The sequence below is a fragment of the Parus major genome, chromosome 4, assembly GCF_001522545.3.
Source record: "Parus major isolate Abel chromosome 4, Parus_major1.1, whole genome shotgun sequence".
Lineage (NCBI taxonomy): Eukaryota > Metazoa > Chordata > Aves > Passeriformes > Paridae > Parus > Parus major.
In genome coordinates this window covers 42,551,552-42,570,445 of record NC_031771.1, presented here as the reverse complement: position 1 = coordinate 42,570,445, position 18,894 = coordinate 42,551,552, and the positions used below count along the sequence as shown (strand labels likewise).

General features: G+C 40.9%; 1 long non-coding RNA gene across 1 annotated transcript; it reads right to left on the bottom strand.

Moving 5' to 3' along the window:
• Positions 1 to 9,915: 9,915 nt before the first annotated feature.
• LOC117244319 lies at positions 9,916 to 16,334 on the bottom strand. The gene is made up of 2 exons (XR_004497147.1): positions 13,280 to 16,334; positions 9,916 to 10,465 (listed from the first exon to the last, which is right to left on the bottom strand). It is a non-coding gene; the product is annotated as an uncharacterized LOC117244319 (long non-coding RNA).
• Between the last annotated feature and the right edge of the window lie 2,560 nt (positions 16,335 to 18,894).

Genomic DNA, 18,894 nt, shown 5'->3' with positions numbered 1-18,894 from the left:
CTTTAAACTATCTGGGAACACAGTATCTCTGCAACACAGCAAGACAAATCCCATTATTTTTATTCTTGTTATTTAAAAAATGTGTTGCAGGAAAGTTTGCAACATCTGCATTGTTACTGAAGAATTAAGGTGATCTGCATGGCCAGCTAACCGAGCTCAAATATCACCTTGTAGCTGATGGTCTTTATAACTTCTTAAAAGAGGAGTTTCTTTCCACAATAAAAGGCAGAAACACAAACAAAAATATTGAAATAATGCCTTTTTCATGCTGAATTATGTTCAGCATTGACAAACATTGATTATCCATAGAAAACAACCTGCTAAGTACTGAACCATGTTTTTATTGATATCTTATGACTTGTGTTGCAACTAAACTGTTTGGCTTCTCATGCTCTTTCAGACACTGAAATGCTGAAGACGCTTGGCCTCCATCAAGACATGGACCTTCTGTAGTTCCTGTGACATTGCTATCAGTTCTGCATGGATATCTCAGATATTCTGGGATCTCTCATTTAACACTAGGTGCAGAAATTCAGGCATCTGCATGAGATTTCAAGAGTTACCCGACAGAGGCTATATCCTCCCTTACAGCATCCTCATGTAGTCCATGTTGTGATACATCTGTTTGCATTTTCTGGGTGCTACCTATGATAGGAGCAAGTATGTATGCCTTCTCAGTTGCCAAAATTAGTGGACTAGCAATCAAAGCATCCACTCACTGAAAATAATTCATTTGCTAATGATAGTTTGCTCAGTTCCCATATAAAAGCTGTCAGGACAGAAAACAAGGCAGACTCCATTTGTACATCTGTCTTAAGGCTCAACACCACAGGAATGTCCCCAGGCATGGCCTGTGCTCTGTTTCTTAGCATGACTGAGCATCCTGTCTTCCAGAAAGCATATTACTGACAGCAGCATTAATGTTAACAGGCACATCTCTGTGGAGTGCTGCATGTGCACATGCATTAATCAGGTGTCTTTTTTAATATTCAGGATTGTGCCAGGGAACAGCCTTGCCTGGCCTTCATGCAGGGATTAGAAGATTTGAGGGTCAATGGAAAGAGTAAGTTCCCTGTGCAACGGCAGTGTCACCTGCAAGGGACACGCAACTTCATAAAAGTTTATCCTGTTGAAACTCCCAAATGTTTCCAGTTGTAGAATATAAAAAACCACAGTCATATCATAGCCTGAGAGGAGGAAATGGCACACTTGTGCTAAATACTGGAGGATTGTCTTTACAGCACAGACCGTATCTGCATGAGCTTCAGCATTGTAGATAGAAAAGCTATGACATACCAGCAGCTCAAGCAAGTACACACCTGGAAAGAAGGGTAGGGAGAACATAATCTCCTGTAAAACCAGAACTGTAAGCAATACAAAAGAAATATTTATATTGATGAAGGCAGTAAAGAAACAAGCAAATAAGACATTTGTATTCCTAAAATTTAAAAAAATTAGCAAGAAAATTTATGACCCAGCCTAAAAGAACTGAGGAGTCTGCACTATGATGAATAATGCTGACCCATGATTTCTGATGTTAACAGATTTTTAGGGTGATTAGGGAAGTACTGTGACTAGTTACAAGTTTCATGCTGATATGACTACCTGCTGAGATGTTGCTGTTCACTTATAGCTATATATATAGCTATACTCATAGCTTTACATATAGCAATATCTTTTATGAAATAGTGTATTTTACATGTTCAGTTTGTGGGTTTGATCACTTCAAGCTGTAGACGTCTGTCACTTCTCACAGTGTTCATCCTCCAGGGATGCTGCAGCAGCATCCTCCCTACAAATGGAAAGTTACACGTGCAGCTTCACAGCCAACAAAACTCTGAAAGGACAGTGGAATTTGAATTACAGGTTTTTACTGATAGTGGCAGACTCCAGATTACAGTTCCTTTTTGCACAGACATGCCTGGTACCTCTCTCTTTGTCCTTTAAGTCCTTCCTGTACACCATGACTAAGCAGTCACTCACCCTAGAGGTAGGCTGAGTTCCTGATGGCGTAACAAAGGTTTTTCTCAGGGGCTGAGGACAAGCACATATAAGGCCAAGATGATGGAATGGCTGGATTTTTAAAGAGTATTTCTGTTAGTTTTTTTGAAAGAATAAACTCCATTTTGTTCCACTTTCATACAGGGCCTGTTCAAAGCTTCCCAATGAAACAAGAGGATTTGACTTGGTTCTTTGCCAAAGCTGTGTCCTCTGTATAATCAAGTGAGAGATCTGCTTGTCAAATGTTTACAGGGCTTTATTCTACATAAAAGCAGAAAAGTTCTGCACCACCCATTCCAAAGAAGTTCCTTTTTCTACTCCAGGAGGTTATGAGGACTTAAAAAAACCAGGTTTACATCCTCTTATGCTCATTTAGCCACACCTGGGGCCACAGCTACCTGTTCAACATCGCTGTTAAAATGAAAACAGCAGAAATCTGACAATCTTTCATATGCCTGCAGTGGGAAAGAACCATTTTCTCTATGTATTTTTGAGCATCTTACATCTGTTGAGAAAATTAAGGCAGAATACTACAACAATTCAGTAACTTTTTACAATAGGAAAAAATGCACAGCCCTGAAGCATGTCCGTCTATATTCAGGTCACCACTGTATGATTTATTTATACATTTCCTTCATCTTATCAGACACACAGTTGTGAGTTTCCCCTGTGCCACTGGTATTATCACAAGCCTACCAGAGGTTTGTCAACAGGGGTTGGAATATCAGTCTGGAGTTACTAAACTTACATATTCAGAACGAGGCACTTTGAGTACATCCTGCTTCTCATTCCTCTTGTTGTGTTCTGCCTTCTCATCTACTGAACTAGAGCTTCTCCAGGCAACTTGAACCAATAAATATTATCAGTTTATGTTAGCTGATACATGACAGGAGTCTGCAGCATTAATCATGTCCAAATCTCTATGATTTCAAAATTGTCTCACTGTACACTAACTTCATTCCTTTACTGGAATTGAAAGTCAGAATTTTAAGTGGAAAGAGGAGCTTTGTTCTAAGGATGTTGCTTCTGCTGAAGTATTGCCCTGTATTGCAAAATGGCAATATTCTTGGAAATCTTTGCTGAGAGAGGGTATCTTATAGCAATTAAGGTGTCTCACAAAGCTGTATAAAACATTTGAGGAAAATGGAGTAAAAATTGTGGAGGACTGAAATACTCATCTCTTGTCATCTGCTACACAGGATATATGCTATTTTAATTTGTTTCAATGCCTGTAATCTCTCTATGTACAGCAGTTTAAAGCTTTGTTCTGTTTTAAAATAGAAAGGTAAAGCTTTTTGTCACACTTCATTTACTGGCCAGCTGGACGAGTACTGCCTACTCCTGCTCATTTATGAGAGTTCAGAGGAGAGGGTTGTGGGCTGCACCCCAGTTTAGCTTCTCTAGGAAAAAAAATTGACAGGAAACAAGGGGAAAACTGGCTATAAAGGTCTTCCTTAAAGGGCAGGAGAAGTCTTATGAACAAGAATTTCACTCCTTAACTTCTCACAAATAACATTCTCAAGGCCAAAATCACTCATTCAGAAAGGATCTCAGAGACCAACCAGAATATGCTGCATGGCCTCACAGTGTCTGTTGTTGCAGAGTCAAAACCTGAGCCAAAATATTAGAATGCAATTGTAGGTCACAGCACAACTTTCCTTTTCCTTGTGGAAAAGGAAAGTGCGTAACAACAGAAAACAAATCATAGCTAATTGAAACATCATTTTAGAAACTATTGTGGCTCTCATATTAAAACACACACACAAAATTATTGTTGGTTTTTTTCAATGGAAAGGGTGGTTTTTTTTCATTTTAAAAGGGTACACATAATAATGTCTTTGCTTTACACTGTGCAGTGTTATTTTTTCATCTGTTTCTTTCATCTTCCTTCCATCACTGTCTTTCAGTCACTTCACAGAGTGCTAGTTTGATACCAGCCAAAGGTGAATTGAGTAGGTATTAAATGTTTCTGTCAGATTATCATTAGCATTGCCAAAATCCTGTTCAAAATAGTGCCTCTCAATACCCTCCAGGTTTCTAACCCAAAGCGTTAGCAGTAAGTGGCTGCTTTTTGGCTCATTTGCCAGTCATAATAATATCTTAGCAGACACTCTTATCTGGATAACAATTTCTATAACCAGCTTTCTGGTTTAGTTTTTCTACCCCCCTCTCTCAGATCATGGGAAGACTCGTTCTAGCTTGATGTATGTAACAACCTGTTTTAAATAAGAAAAATTCTCCTCAGATCTCTCCCAGCCTATATTGCAGTTAGCATGGCTGCAGTTGACAAAAGAGGTTTCACACTCTGGACTTGGTCCTAGAGCTGTTCAAACAGGACTGCTGGCCTATGTTACTTCAACAAAGAAACCTTCCCGTGGGAGAGGCTTAGCAGTAACCCTGTCATCCTTTCTCTCTTCCAGCTGGTTGAACTTCAGCTGTGTCTTTGTTGAACCAGGGCCAGAGGCTCTGCTCCCTGCTGCTCTCTGCATGTTGAGATGGAGAACTATCTCCACCATAGCAAACTGTATTCATGAAAATGTAGGTACAAGGGCAACCATTGACGAAATATAGCTGACTGTGAAATCCATGGCACCTCAAATTGTTCTAGATGAGATATCAGAGAGAAAAAATATACAAAACTGAAACCTCCCAATGAAAAACTTTTATAAAAGCATGGGAAGTTACTTTAGATTAACCTTGTAGAGAGAGGAAGGACAGGATTTGCCACAACACTCTCCCATCTGCTCTGCAGCTTTGGTGAGCTGGAGCACAAGTGATGTCTGCCAGTGTCCTTTGTATCTAGGAGAGCTGCATTGGCTGCAGTGAGTGTGGGGCATGGACAGACCTCCAAATTACCTTGCTGTCTACAGAAGTACACCATGCAGAATAAGAAACACTGAGTTTTCTTCATCTGACGGAGAAAATAGAGTTGATGAAATGTGTGTTATTACCATTCTTCAGAGAAGAAAGTCTATAAAGTGACAGTCTTCTCCTCTAAGAGGTGTCTGATGTACTTCAAACCCAGTGTTTTGATTTACCTGTTCACTGCTGTCATGAAACATAGCTAAAATCCACTTCAGAATACCTTGACATGCTGAAGTTACTTTTCTAAAACCAAGTTACTACATGTCCAGAAGGAAAAGGAAAGTACTTGTGGAACATGTTCTACAAGCTCATAAAAATATAGCTTTTAACAAAGATAAAATAGGAGCTGAAGTCTGACAATTACAACAGGAAAGAAAATGCAAACACCTGCTTAGATCTTGAAAATGAGGAAAAAAATGTGTAAGAGTAGAAAGAAAATTAAGAATATTTCTTTCATCAGTCTACAGAAAAATCCTAAAATATCTGCTACTTGAAAAGTCTGTACTTTAATAAATGACTAGGAAGTATCCTGAAAGCAGCTGCAAATTATGCATCCACCATGCTCCTGTAAGGTGGTGTAGAGCAGCCTCCCTTCCAAGCCCTCAGCACACAGAGCTTCAGAGGAGAGCCCGAATGAGTCACTGCTTTATCTTACTAATTGCATTTCAATTATTGAAAGGGAAGACTTTACTTTGACCTATGCATGAAAAACACAAGCTTCACAGGATATTTTTCCCATTGGATGTTGTTGTTTGGGGTTTTTTTTGAAAACTCATATTCTAAGTCTGTAATGAAAAATGGAGATTTGGTACCCTGCTGGTAGCATAATCATTTCAGTTTCCCTGGATCTGTTAGGATCCACAAGGAGACAGTATTATTAAGTAAAGAGAGGACAAGACCTCTGTAAAGACACCAAAAAATGAATCAGAATTATGGTGGAGAGATACTTCATGAGTTAAATCAGTTGGAAGTTGCAGGCTAAACAGCCCTACCCCACCACTCAAAAGGGATCTGCATTTCAAGTCAATGTGCAAACCACCAGCTGCAGCACACCCAGGGCATGCTGTGAGGCTAGCTGTGGGACACAGCTTGTGCATCTCTGCTCCCAACACACTCCCAAATCAACCAGGCAGCACTAGGGACCAGATGTGCAAAACCTGCAGGTGGGCTGTGTTTTGCACTGACCAGGAAGGCCAGCAAGGCAGTAGAACAGGAGTTTACATGAGAAAATCATCCGAGTTTATTTCAATTTGGTCACTCTCTCTGCACTTTTCAGAGTGAGCATCACCTCTCCAATGAGGGAAATGCAGCTCAGATATCTCTTTCCCTGACTGGGGGCCACTATGTGATCTCCCTATTCCAAGGTGGCATTGCTTGGCTTTTCTTACAGCATAATCTCTGAACAACCACCACACCTAGGAATGAAAGTCTTAATATACACTTGCAATAAAAGCTCCCAGGTTCTTTGGTGTCTTTGGCACCTTTACAAAGTAACTAATAAAAGCATTGGCAAAACAGAAGGTAAACAGCAGCTGGAAAGTTTAGGAGGGAACACTGGCTATGGTTTTCAAAAGTGGAATGACTTTTCCTTCTTACTGCATTTCCTGTGAAATCCTGCCCTTTAACCTGCCACTAAATCTCTGTGTGATTACATCATTAATTTTCTCTCCCTACCATGGCAAAAATTAGCCTAAACTGGCTTGGATAGCATAACCCAAATTCCTTCTGCATTGCCCAAGTTAGCTCAAATGCTATTTGGGGTAAGAAAAAGCCATATGCAATAGTGGAAACCATGATAAGGTGTTACAGATTTTCCTGTAAGAGGGAGTTTATTCAGACAGCCAAGATGTGAAGCTCATGCTGGGGGTGGACACAACAATGAAATTGAGAAAACATCTTAAGGACACAACAATTGTCCTCTAAGAAACTCCAGAAATCTAGAGCTGAGGTTCAATTTGCAAAGCTGTACACATTTTGAATCAAAATTAACTTGCTCCACATGAAGAATAGCAGATATCATGAAAACCCTTTTCACCAAGTTGAATCAAAGCAAGTGGTGCAACGGATCTGAAATCTGAGTGTAGGTGATGGTGTTGTTCACATTCCTCTCCCACAGCCACACAGCGGGCAACAGGAATTTATAATTTACAACTAGCAGACTGCAGACGTGTTCTCTCAACATGTTAACTGTTGTCTTGATTTGTGTTGCTTATTCCTAACATCGTGATTCCTTTTCTAGGCTTTGTTGTGAACAAGGTTTTGTACATGGCAAAACTTTCCATATGGAATGGTTTAATGGCTCTGGGATATCAATACAATTGCTGTGATTTGCAAGAGATGGGGCTTGGTTAGCCAAGGAGCCAGTTACCATGTGAGGTTCTACAATTGGTCACAGGTCTCCTATCACCACTTGGAGGTAAAGCAGACAAGAGACATCTTCAGGGATGGAGGGAGGGGATAGAAGAGACATGTTGGCCAAAAGATAGAAGGAACCAGGGAAAGCAGAAGGTCAGTGCATAATGTTCATGGCTGCATCTGCAGTTCAATTTGTTACCAGTCCTGGAAGTGCCACTTAGCCACTGATCTTATTATCAGAAGTGGCCATTAATTCTCTTCTGGGTTGTGACTGATCCAACTAGTCAGGCCAACAGCCAGTGCAGAGACAACAACCTCATCTCCTTCAGCTGTTTCAGCCCTACCTTCACTTTCTCCATCCACCTCCAACCCCTGAGAACAGGACATGTTGTGCAACAACATGCATATTAATGTCACTGTGTGGGAAGAGAAAGGTATCTACAACCTCAGCACAAAATCCTGAACTAAAACATCACAGCCCAAGTAACACATCACAGTCCTGGAAAGAAGATGTTTTTCATGTGAAGCCAAGTTAGGTTCAGGTTCAGGCTAAGGCTATTTTCTACTCAATAAAGGTGATGTATATGTTCTCAGCTAGGGATTTCCCCCAGGTTTCTCTGTTTGCAAAGCAATGCAGCATGACCCCAATGCTTGCACATGCTAGTTACCACTTGTAGTTTGTATTTCCTCTGACAAAACCACCCTGAGGCAGAAGGTGGTGGAAATGAGTCTGATGAGGGCTGAATGCACTGTTGTGCATCATCGAATTTCTGAAACAGGCTGCTGAGAAGTGCCAAGCACCTACAGGCTCATCAAGGGCATGTGGAGCAGGTGAGGGGCAACATGCTCCGAATGCCTTGGGAGACAGTGTGGAGATGGGAAAACTTTAGCCCTCCTCAGCTTGGTTCAGAGGAAAAACTACCTTTGGCCCTTCCACAGACTCAGCTAATCTCAAATATAATGGAGGCACAGATCTCTCAGGGTCAAGGAACAAAGTAGAGGGCAGGATCTGAGCAAGTAACAAAACAAAAATCAACTGAAACAAAGAAGGGCATTTAGATGAGGAGAAGAAGAAAGAGTTGTGTAAAAGCAATGACATTTCTAATGGAACAAAAAGCATATTAGCTGAAAGCCAAGTATTGGATCCTGGGAGAAGATCTGAATCATCCCCTTGGAACTGTTCCACCCTTAATAAAACATTAACTATTCATTTAGGGAGAACACACGTGTGTGCATGAATCAGTAGTCTGGCGGGTCTTCTTTAGAGAGGTTAGACTTCCTGAGCACCAGTCTCTCTTCTAGTAAATGTTAATTGTTCATCCAAAGTGGAACAACTTCAAAAGGAGAGGTTGAGGTCTACCCGACTGCCTCCGCCTTGTGCAAGGTAGTGACAGGGAAAGTGAACCAATTCCTTAACTGCTCCACCATTCAGTAAAGGTGATATTCAAAAACCTCTTCCTTTGTTTCCCAACAAACAGACATACTTTGGGGTTTGGTAAGAAAAAAACCTGGAAACTAGAATCTGTCCCAGTACCATCTGACTTGGATTTAGCCTTGCGTTTTTTCAGCTGCAGAGCAGCCCCAGTGTTGACCCAGGGGAAACAGCCCTTTCCAGGCCCAACTCTGACTGTCATCCCCAGCCTTGTAACTGCAGCCACAGACCTGCCAGAAGATTTGTGCTTTTATTCAAAACTAAGCTGACTAGATACACAGAGGCAATGTGATTTCTACATGCACTGCCAAAAGCAGCCCCTCTGATAGTAGCCAGGAGTGGCTCCTCTGTAACAGCCAGCCACCTGTCTTGGACTTTGCCATGTTCAAGAATGGTAGTAAGACTATTTTAATTAAATTGTATTTAAAAACACAAATCATGTGCTTACCTATATTCACTGGTCACAATCAGCTCTTACCCAGTATGTTTTCAAAACTTATTTATGCTTGACATTGACTATTTCCCAGAGGATCAATTCCTGCTAGCAGGCTGAAGGCTTGAAAGCAGTGTTTTCTATCCATTTTGAAATCAAACAGTAATCTACCACTGTGGGGGAAGAAAAGCCACTATCCTTGTATTTTTTGGGGGTTTTTTTGGGGGGTTTTTTTGGGGTTTTTTGTGGTTTTTTTTTTTGTTAGAAGTTGCACACTTTCTCTTAGGCACTTCCAGGGAGAAAAGCTTTGTTTCCATTGCTATGACCAGAAGGTAGAGAGGTAGAGTGCTTTGTAGCCATCATGTCTCCTTTCATCTTCCTATGCCTTATGAATCAGCCACGGACTACACAGGCTGCACAAAACTGCTGTATGGCAAATACTGCTTGTCATTGTTTACTTCTTCTGTCTGGGGAAAGCAGATGTTTTGCTCAGTGTGCAGTGGGACTGCACTGCTCATCCTGCTTTACACCTCAAGATGCAATGTACATGTGTGGAAAGAGGGATCTGCCCTGTCATGCACATACTGAGGCAATTTCAAGCCTCAGGGAATTCCCTCAAGGGAATGCAGCAGAGCAGAGGGACAAGAAGGAAGCAAGAGTGACAGCCCCAGGAGCAAAGGACCTGGACCTGGGAGGCACAGACCTGTGCCAGAGCTCCCACAAGATACATGGCTTCCAGGGCATGGGATGGTCTAGGACCCCTGTTTTCTCCTACAGAGATCCCTTGTTGCCTCCTGCTGCTGGGATGAGAAGGAAACTGGTTCTCTGACCACATCAAGAAAATTCCTTTATTAAGACATTACTTGTTTTCTAACTCAAACTTATATCTAGAACTCAGAGGGGGAAATTGCACTGTAACAGTTGGGATAAGAGTATGATGATCACAGGTTCTAAAGAGCAGGCATGGGAAATCTGACCATACAAACTATTTGCAGATGAAGATCAAAAAGCACTAGATGGTTTGTTTTCCTGACACAGTGGAGCTCTTCCCTTCTCACTGAGCAGTGCCAATGTCAGCTGGGTGCTTTTCATTCCTTTTCAGTTCAGACAACTCAGCTGTGTGAGACATCCAAGTGGATGGCTGAGCTAGATCAAATACAGGGCATGCTTTGCTAAGTTAAATAAAGTTAGTAGAAAAAAGATTACACCAAGCCGTAGGAATTGCCTGGCACATGTCTGCTAGACAGAAAGCAGCAGGAACTTCCACATGAATAATCCTCTTGTTAGAAGGCCTCCCATTAGTCCTGAGCAAATCAAATCTAGGCTGCAGAAGCACAGAAGAGATACCAGACTGACATATCTTGAGATTTCATATCTTCCTAGAAAAAAAAAAAATTAATTCTTTTAGTTACTTCTTCTGAAGGGAAAGAAGGATGGGCTTAAAATTAAGGAGGAGTTTTTAAGCCTTGTTAAACATGAACAGGTACAAAACACCTCCAGTGTGGAGCAGAATAACAGAGCCATAGAATACTTGAGGCTGAAAGGGCCGTCTGGAACCTTCCTGCTCAAGCAGAGCCACCTGGAGCTAGCTGTCCACGACCATGTACAGATGACATTTGAGTAGCTCCAAGGATGGAGATCCACATCTCTCGGAAACCTGTGCTAGTGCTTGGTCAAGATAAACCTAAAAACCTTGTTTCTTGATGTTCAAGGAACATTCTGCTGAGGTTTATTTGGGTCCTAAAAATGGTAGCAGTAAGAGCTATCTACCATTCTGAATTCCCTTGAATATCCGTGGATTTCAGAGCTAATCTTGGAACGCTTGCAAGAGTTGCCTAGGAAGCACCAGTCTGGCCACAACACCAAGTACAGTCTGGGCCTGTATGGTATAGCAGATACTTGAATGTATCTATTGTAAACACATACTACCTGTCACCAAATCATGTGAATGAGAACAGAAATTATACCTGTACTCCAAATATGCATCATTATACCCATATTCTGTTATCATGTATGCAGAAAGACACATTTTACATAGAATCGTTTGTACATGGGCCATACACACATGCATCTTCCCCCAGCTCTCTCAACAACATTGGAAAACAATGCAGTTATTTTCACCAAAGCAAGAAATCTCTCTTAGAGGAAACAGACCAGACTTAGTAGTCTGGCTTTCAGGCACCTGTATAAAATCACACACAAGTTACACTAAAAATCTTCTAACTGTTAAGGAAAAGAGTTATGTTTGTAATTAACAAGAGATTACACTGGTGTAAAAAAGGAAAGAGATCAAATCTAAAGCATCATAGCAAAATGCATATAATGTATTCATGTCACCTCAGGAAAACTGTTATTACAGTAAAGAAAAAAAAAAATTCCAGGTTCCTTGCAAGCCAACTGCTAAAATCATTAAAGCTTCCTGGAATAATAGTATATTCCCTCATGCCTTAGCTAGACCTGTCAACAGGAGGAGCCCTGAGGAATCTGCCATGTTTGCTCTCCTCCTTGTGGTCTTTCAATCATGTCATGATGTTCATCTCAAGGGCAGAGCACAGCTGTCTAACTTCCTCTGCAGCCTACCAGGACCATTCCTGGAATGACCCCACAGCTGCAGAGGGGCAAACCAGCTGATGTGCTATGTGAGGTGGCTACCTTGGACATCTGGGGCTCTCCACAAGACAGGGTCTTACCACCCTGCCTCCTCCTTATCCTCTTGGGACATACCAATTTCTTCTCTTTCTTAATATGCCTTCCTCCCTCTTCTGAAGGACCCTTTGCATTTATTTATTGTCACTGCATCTCCTGTATCTTCTTTATCTCCTGCTCATTGATGGCTGCCCAATCACCTCACCTGGAGAGGAGCAGCACCAGCAAACTACTGACCACATCTGATTTATCTTCAGCCAGTGTCAATTAGCACCCCCAGGTCCTTCTCACCTGGGCAGTTTTCCAGCCACTCTGCCCCCAGCACTGCCTGAGGTTGTGACCCAAGGGCAGGACACAGCACTTCACCTTATTGAACCTCCTAAAATTGTCCTCCTCGATCCAGCCTGTCCAGCTCCCTTTGCAGAGCCTTCTTGCCCTCCAGCAGATCAGCACTCCTGCTCAACTTTGTGTCATCTGTGAACTGACTGAGGGGGCACTTGGTCCCCTCTTCTCCAGTCTCCAAAACAGTCTGCCCTCCAGAAGTCCAAGATGGAAGTTCTGCTGTATCACTCCTTACTTCTCTGTGAATCAAAACTCTATCATTTTGTGACTGCTGTGCCCAAGAGGCCTCCAAACACCACCAGTTCTTCTTTATTCACAAACACCAGGTTCAGTGGTGGACTTGGCTCCTTCACCAGCTGTGTCAGGCAGTTGTCAGCCACACACTCCTGGAACCTCCTAGGCTGTGTTTTCTGCTGTGTTGTGTTTCCAGCAGACATCTGGTAACCTGAAGTTCACCCCCAAGGGCCAGTGACTGTGAGACTTCTCCCAGCTGCTTATAAAATATTTCAGCTGCCTCTTTGTCCTGGTTGGGTGGTCTGTAACAGATTCCCACCAGGATACCTGCATTGTTGACTTCTCCTGATTATTACCCATACATCCTCAACCCTACTGCCACCATCGTGAGCTCTAGACAACCAAAACTCTCCCTAACATATAGGTCTATCCCACCACCTCTCCTTCTTTATCTTTCCCTTCTGAAGTGTTTATAGCCATCCACTGTAGCATTCCACCTGGGGGAGTTTACCCCTCATGTCTCTGTGATGGTAACTGAATCAGTTTTCTTGCTCATCCTGTTTGCTGCCCTCGCTGTGTACACTGGTGTAGATCCACCTCAGCTGGGCTTTTGATCCCACCATTTTTTTGGGAAAGTAGTCCTAATTCCACATGATCTACATTATAGTTGTTAGTAAACAATCAATCACAGGGATAATACATTGCTTTGGGGGTGTTGCTACTCCCTGTATTTATTTTTTTCTCTAATCCAAACTCTTGGGGAGGAAAAAAAAACCATAACAATTTTTTTCCATAGGCTTCATGATCATTTAATTGACACTAAACAGATGAGGACACAGTGGCGGTGCATTAATCTCCTGAAGCACAAACCATGGGTGAAGATATGGAAGAATGGTGATTCCAACCTTGCAAACACCATTTGGGATAGCTTGGATCCATGGCTAAATTTAAGCTTAAAAGACAACTCTTACCTGTACAATGAGATACGAAGACAAGGGAATCTTTATTCTTGAGCATATTTGAAACAATGACTGTTAAACCAGACTAAGACATGCAGAGGCAAAATCTTCTCATCTGCATAATTTTTTTGCTTTTCAGACTTCCTTCCAGATCATCTGGTTCTAGAGAATAAAAAGAGTATCCTACATACAGGTTTGCTCGTCCATAGTGGAACAATGAAAAAGTCTTAGAAATGAAGACTCTTGTCCAATGGTTTGAAAACCTAGCAGCTATGTCTGAGCAAATTTGCCATGTAATCCATTTCAGAGGGTTTGGCTTTGCTCAAATAATTTTGGCTTGTAAGTATGAAGGATAAGAACCAAACTTTTGGTTACATTTTTCTAACTTTACAAATCAAGTAGTGACATAAATGTAGAGTGAAAAAAGACTAGAAATTATGTTTCATTTGAGAATTTATAGATCTTCTGTTTTTCTGTTAGGATAGCATCATATTTTCATAAATGTTCTTCACAGTCTAGGCACTTAGATTATACATGTAATTAAACCTGTAGTATGTCTGTATTGACCACAAACCACAATGTTCAAGCAAAGTGCAAACATATGGTAAGACAAAGACTAGAAAAAGAAAGTCTTCTGCTACAAATAATAAATTTTTTACATGAAAAGCACTTTACCCATCCACAAAGCCTTTTAGAAAGATATGTGCTACTTACAGAACCGTATCAAACCAGAACTACAGGCATACGTCCTCCTTTCAAAGGCAGGTATAAAATGCTTTACTTTTTACTTCCAAGCAGATTTTATACACTGACAGACAAAGCACCACTGGGTTGTTTGGGTTCCTAAAAGAGTAGCACATTGCTGTCACCTGAGCTCCTCAGATCAGCTCTGCTCACCCAGGCAGCCCTGGAGAGAGCAGCTCATTCCTTCACTTGTTCAAAAATCTCTAATCAAAATTTCTGCAACACAAAAGAGCTAAAATCCAACCTGCGAAAAAAGGAACAAAAAGAAACTGTTTCCATGAAGCTTTAGCAGGATCTACAGTCACAGCTGGCAAAGACTTTTGCTAATGGAAAACAGCAGAGGGAACTGATTTAACAAGTAAATTAAGTATTTTCTTCACCTTGTATATGCAAGTCTCTTACCCTCGGGCATACTGTCAATGAATGCAACTGCAGCTCCCTCATGACAGCCCCGTACTCAATACCACTTTTGTCAGGGGAAAAATGTCAGGGCTTTCAGGAAAACTGTAATAGCAAGTCATTGCTTGCAGGCCCTGAGTCTAATTATTGGCAAAACAGCGTTTGAAGATTTAGCTTTAGTTTGTACTGTGCTTGTTCTCTGGCCATTAGCAAGTATTTAAATAGAATTAATTGGCTACTTGCAAGGTCATTTCAATAATTTTTGAAACAAAGCCTAGTGAGTTCTCGCACATGCAGGGTTAGTGGTACACAGAGCTCAACCTGCCAGCAATGAAGTGTGCAGCACACAGCCTCAGTGATAGAGCTAACTATTTCAGTCCTCTGATTAGTGACTCTTTTGTCTGTGCAGAACTACACAAAAGCAGACTCTGGGTATAGTTATCCTAATTCCTCTATATTTAGGGCTCAAAACATGGAGAGAAATGGTAACAGAATGAATAAGGTGGGGCAAGGCTGGAAAGAAAGGAATTTAATTTTGCTGATAGCTACAAATGGATCTTTTGCCCCCTCCACCCAAAACCATGCATTTACCTTTGAAGGAAAGCATGGTTCAGCAACAAAGCCATGTCCTAAGAGAATCCTTTTTAAAAACACTCAAATATTTCCAATCAAAGGCAGCATTTCTCTCAGGTGTACATTTTGTCAGGAGACAATTTAAACCCCATGTTTCTCTTGTGGTTAATGGGTGCATTAAGCAATTAAATTAGCAACATATATTTTGCAATTAGGAATCTATTGTGCTTGAGCCAGTCCTAAATGAAGAGCCAATGTGTAGCTTGATTGCACAGTTTGCATAATTCACACAACACATATTTAAATCCTATCTTTGCTCATGAAGTTGCAACAGCCTACAAATCAATAGCTATCTACTGTAGATCATGAGCTTCTCAAAGCCATTTATTAAACTGTTGGCAGAAAATTCACCAAAAAAAATTATAGGGAAAAAAGATCAGCAAAAAACCCATGAGTAGGCAGGGAATTTCTCTAAGTGTTCACACAGTTCTAATACTACTACAGCAAAACAAAAGATGCAACATATTTAAGTGTTTCTGAACAGTGTCTTGTATGTGTGTCCTAGGAGATAAGCTAGGACACACATACAGTATTCTATAATAGCTGACTCATAAATGGATAATCAGAGTTATGACATATTGACAATTAAAACTAAGAAAACAAAGCCATGCCTTATTGTGGACTTAGACTTTTTTTTTTTTCTGAACTCGCATAGGCATTAGAGTTTTGATTATGTAACATTTTCATGCTACAGCTGGATTAGGACATTAAAAGTAGTGCACTATGGAGAAATTACTCTAACTGTACCTGTAGTAGGCTCTAAAACAGTCATTACCATGTAGAAAACAGATGTCAGTATCACTGGGAAAATATCAACATGCTACTCTGGAGACTCTGTATGAAATATCAGAAATTATTTAAAGAAGAAAATGTTTTCTCACTGCATTCATCTGTGGGTATATTCAGAGATTTTTTTTTTCCCTGAAGGCAATAGTAGAACTGCAAGAGATCAAGACAGCACAGGACATGTAATGAAGATCTACTAAATCATGAAAGACACAGGGAAAATAAACAGGGGTTGATTACTCTCTTTTCCTTGATACAGAGGAAATAGGCAGCAATCAATCAGGTTATCAAGCAGCAGGCTTAAAATCAACAAAAGGAAATACATTTCCAACCTCTGCTAAAGGTCCAAAGCACATCTTGATCAAAACCTAAACTGATCAGAGTTACAGAGCATTATTCTTCTATACATTTTGAACATAGTAGCTTATGTTCAAATTATGGCTCTGGATTTCCAAACCTGTAAAGGTTTCTGAAGGTGCCTTCAGGCACTCTTCACAATTTCATTTATCTGTTCCACTGTTTTTTGTTCTGTCCATTTCTGAGTATGTGGCTATATGGATCACTATGGAGAGCTCTTGTGCAGTAATTAGCCCTGGTGTAGGCACAGCTATAAACAATGTCCTCAGCAGTAGCACTTACCCTGGTGTGGAGAAGGAAAAGAAGCCACGTTAATGTAAGGACCCTGAAGCTGCATCTTCAGCAGAGAGCTTCTCATAACAGTGCTGGTGAAAGTATTTCATAAGCTATTTCATAAGCTTGTCTATGTTTCCGTGATCATGGAGGATATGAGAAAGCTCCAAGTTAATTTGTGCAGGACATTCAGAGACCTACAAGTCTGTCCTTGGCTTAATACAGAGTTCACCCAAAATAAGAACAGAGACAGCTTTATGTATTTCTAATTGGTCATAAGAAACATTTTGTATGTGGAACTCAACATTCCCAAACTATTTGATCAGACTTATAAAAGAGATTAGGCTAAAATAAAAATCCACTGAATCCATTTGTTCTGCAGAAAAAGGCAATAAATTATCTAAATTAACGTTGCCATTGTGAGTTCTTAGCTGAAATCCCTTAAATAAGTAAGCAATTTAGCTAGTTCCCAGAACCAGGGATGATTTCATATGGGAATCAGAACTGAAAAGTTCCATCACTAAAACCTGTGTTGTCATAACCTACTGTCACAACAGTCTGGTTTTGTCTGCAAGGTCCCTGTGCAATTCTGTGTTTGCACATGCATATGTGAGAGAAATCAGTGAGCTCTAGCTTGCACGTGTGCCTTTTTCTCCAGGAAATTTACATCAAAATAGCAGACTTTAGTGGTGAACTCTCCAGGATCATTTGAAAGGAAGACTAAAGAGACTATCTCAAGACTTTTAATGAAGTCCTTCATTTAAAATATCTTATTTGTTTATCTACTTAAAGATCTTTCAAGATGACATTGCTTCATCTGAAAGAGCTTGGTAATCAAAGGAAGAAAACACAGTATTTTGATTTAATGCCTTCTGTCAACTGCAAACAGATTCCACATTTGGCTGGTTTTCAAAAACAAACACAGCAATGAAATACAAAAAACAATGTACCAATTTAAAAACACCTCAGAAACAAGGTAAGCAGCACTTGAGTGCTAAACACTGCCATATACAATATGGTGTGGTGGTTTGAAGAGATTTACATAGCATTGGCTAACCTCAGGAGTGCAGTACCATGGAAAAGTTGTCTGACTGCTGCCTGGTGCAGAAGGCAGCAGCAAGAGGCTGTGTTCTCAGGCATTCTCATGACTGTTGCCCTGACCTCATTCTTTTGGCTTTCTTAATTCTACAAGTTTTTGCATTTGGTGAGCTAGCAGAAAGAAAATACCATTGCAAAGCCTTGTGAAGCCAAGTGTTGTACCAGAGGTGCTTCAGCACACTGAAGAACAGGACCTGGGCTCTGAAGGAGAAAGGAAGCTTAAGCTGCTTTCAGATAAATTAGAGTCCAAGAAGGAAAAAGATATGTGTTTTTTTTAGGTAGGCCTTTCTTTTCCAATTTTTTTATTTTTTTTAAAAAAATCTGCCCACCCTCCTCCTTACAGAGGAGGAAGTAAAAAATGACAGTACAATTTCCATATAGACCATGAGAAAAACGCAGTAATGCTGCTTTATTTAGAGTGAGTGGAGGAGATAGCCCACACTTCAAGTACAACAGAAGAAGACACCACCACTTGCACCAGAGAGAGATGGTAAATACAGCAATGGTGAGATGGAATGGGATATAAGCCAGTGCCTTAGTGCCTCAGGCACCTGCAGGTGTCACTCAAACATCCCCTTCTCCAGTAAGAACTCCTGGCCTGCCCTAGACAGGATTTTTTCCCTGAGGTCCATGAGTTTCATCTGCCTGCTACACTGGGCTGAGCCCAAGAGCAGCAAGGATACTTTGCTGCTTGTACTATGCCAGTGCAGTTCATTTCCTGACCTCTTGGTTAATATAACTGTTCCCACCAACCTTAAACAAGATTGGTTCTGCTTTCAATGCATAGCTGTGAAAAGCAAAACTTCCATATCTTGGGAACTACCACATTTACATGGGGAGCAGGAGATCTTGGCTGGTGGCTAGAATTACCAGCCTATGCAGAACTCCTTTTGAGTATGAATTACTTGCCATGAGCATCAGAAAAATGACATAGCAAGCAGTAGAAAGACTGTGTCATTGAGAATCACAGGTACTGTTTATTTCTAAACTAGTTTTCCTTTTCTGACTCCAGGCTGGATTTTTGTCCTGTATTTTTCCCCCTTCAGCAGGATGTACCACTCCTGCTGACACTGGATAAGCCCATGCATAGAAGAACGGTAGCACCAAGCTAAAGAGAGGCAGCACTTCTCCAGCACCTGCTTACATAGACTGCTTGTGCTTTTGGACTGAACTACCACTTTAAATGATGCACATTTTTCTTCATTGCTAGAAAGGAGAGGATGAAGTGGAAACTCAGTCTGACTATTCTAGCACAAAGCAACTGATGGGAGCTTCCTGCCTTCTTGGTTTAGCTCATGGAGTAACAACCTCTCCAACCACTACCTCATTCATTTCAC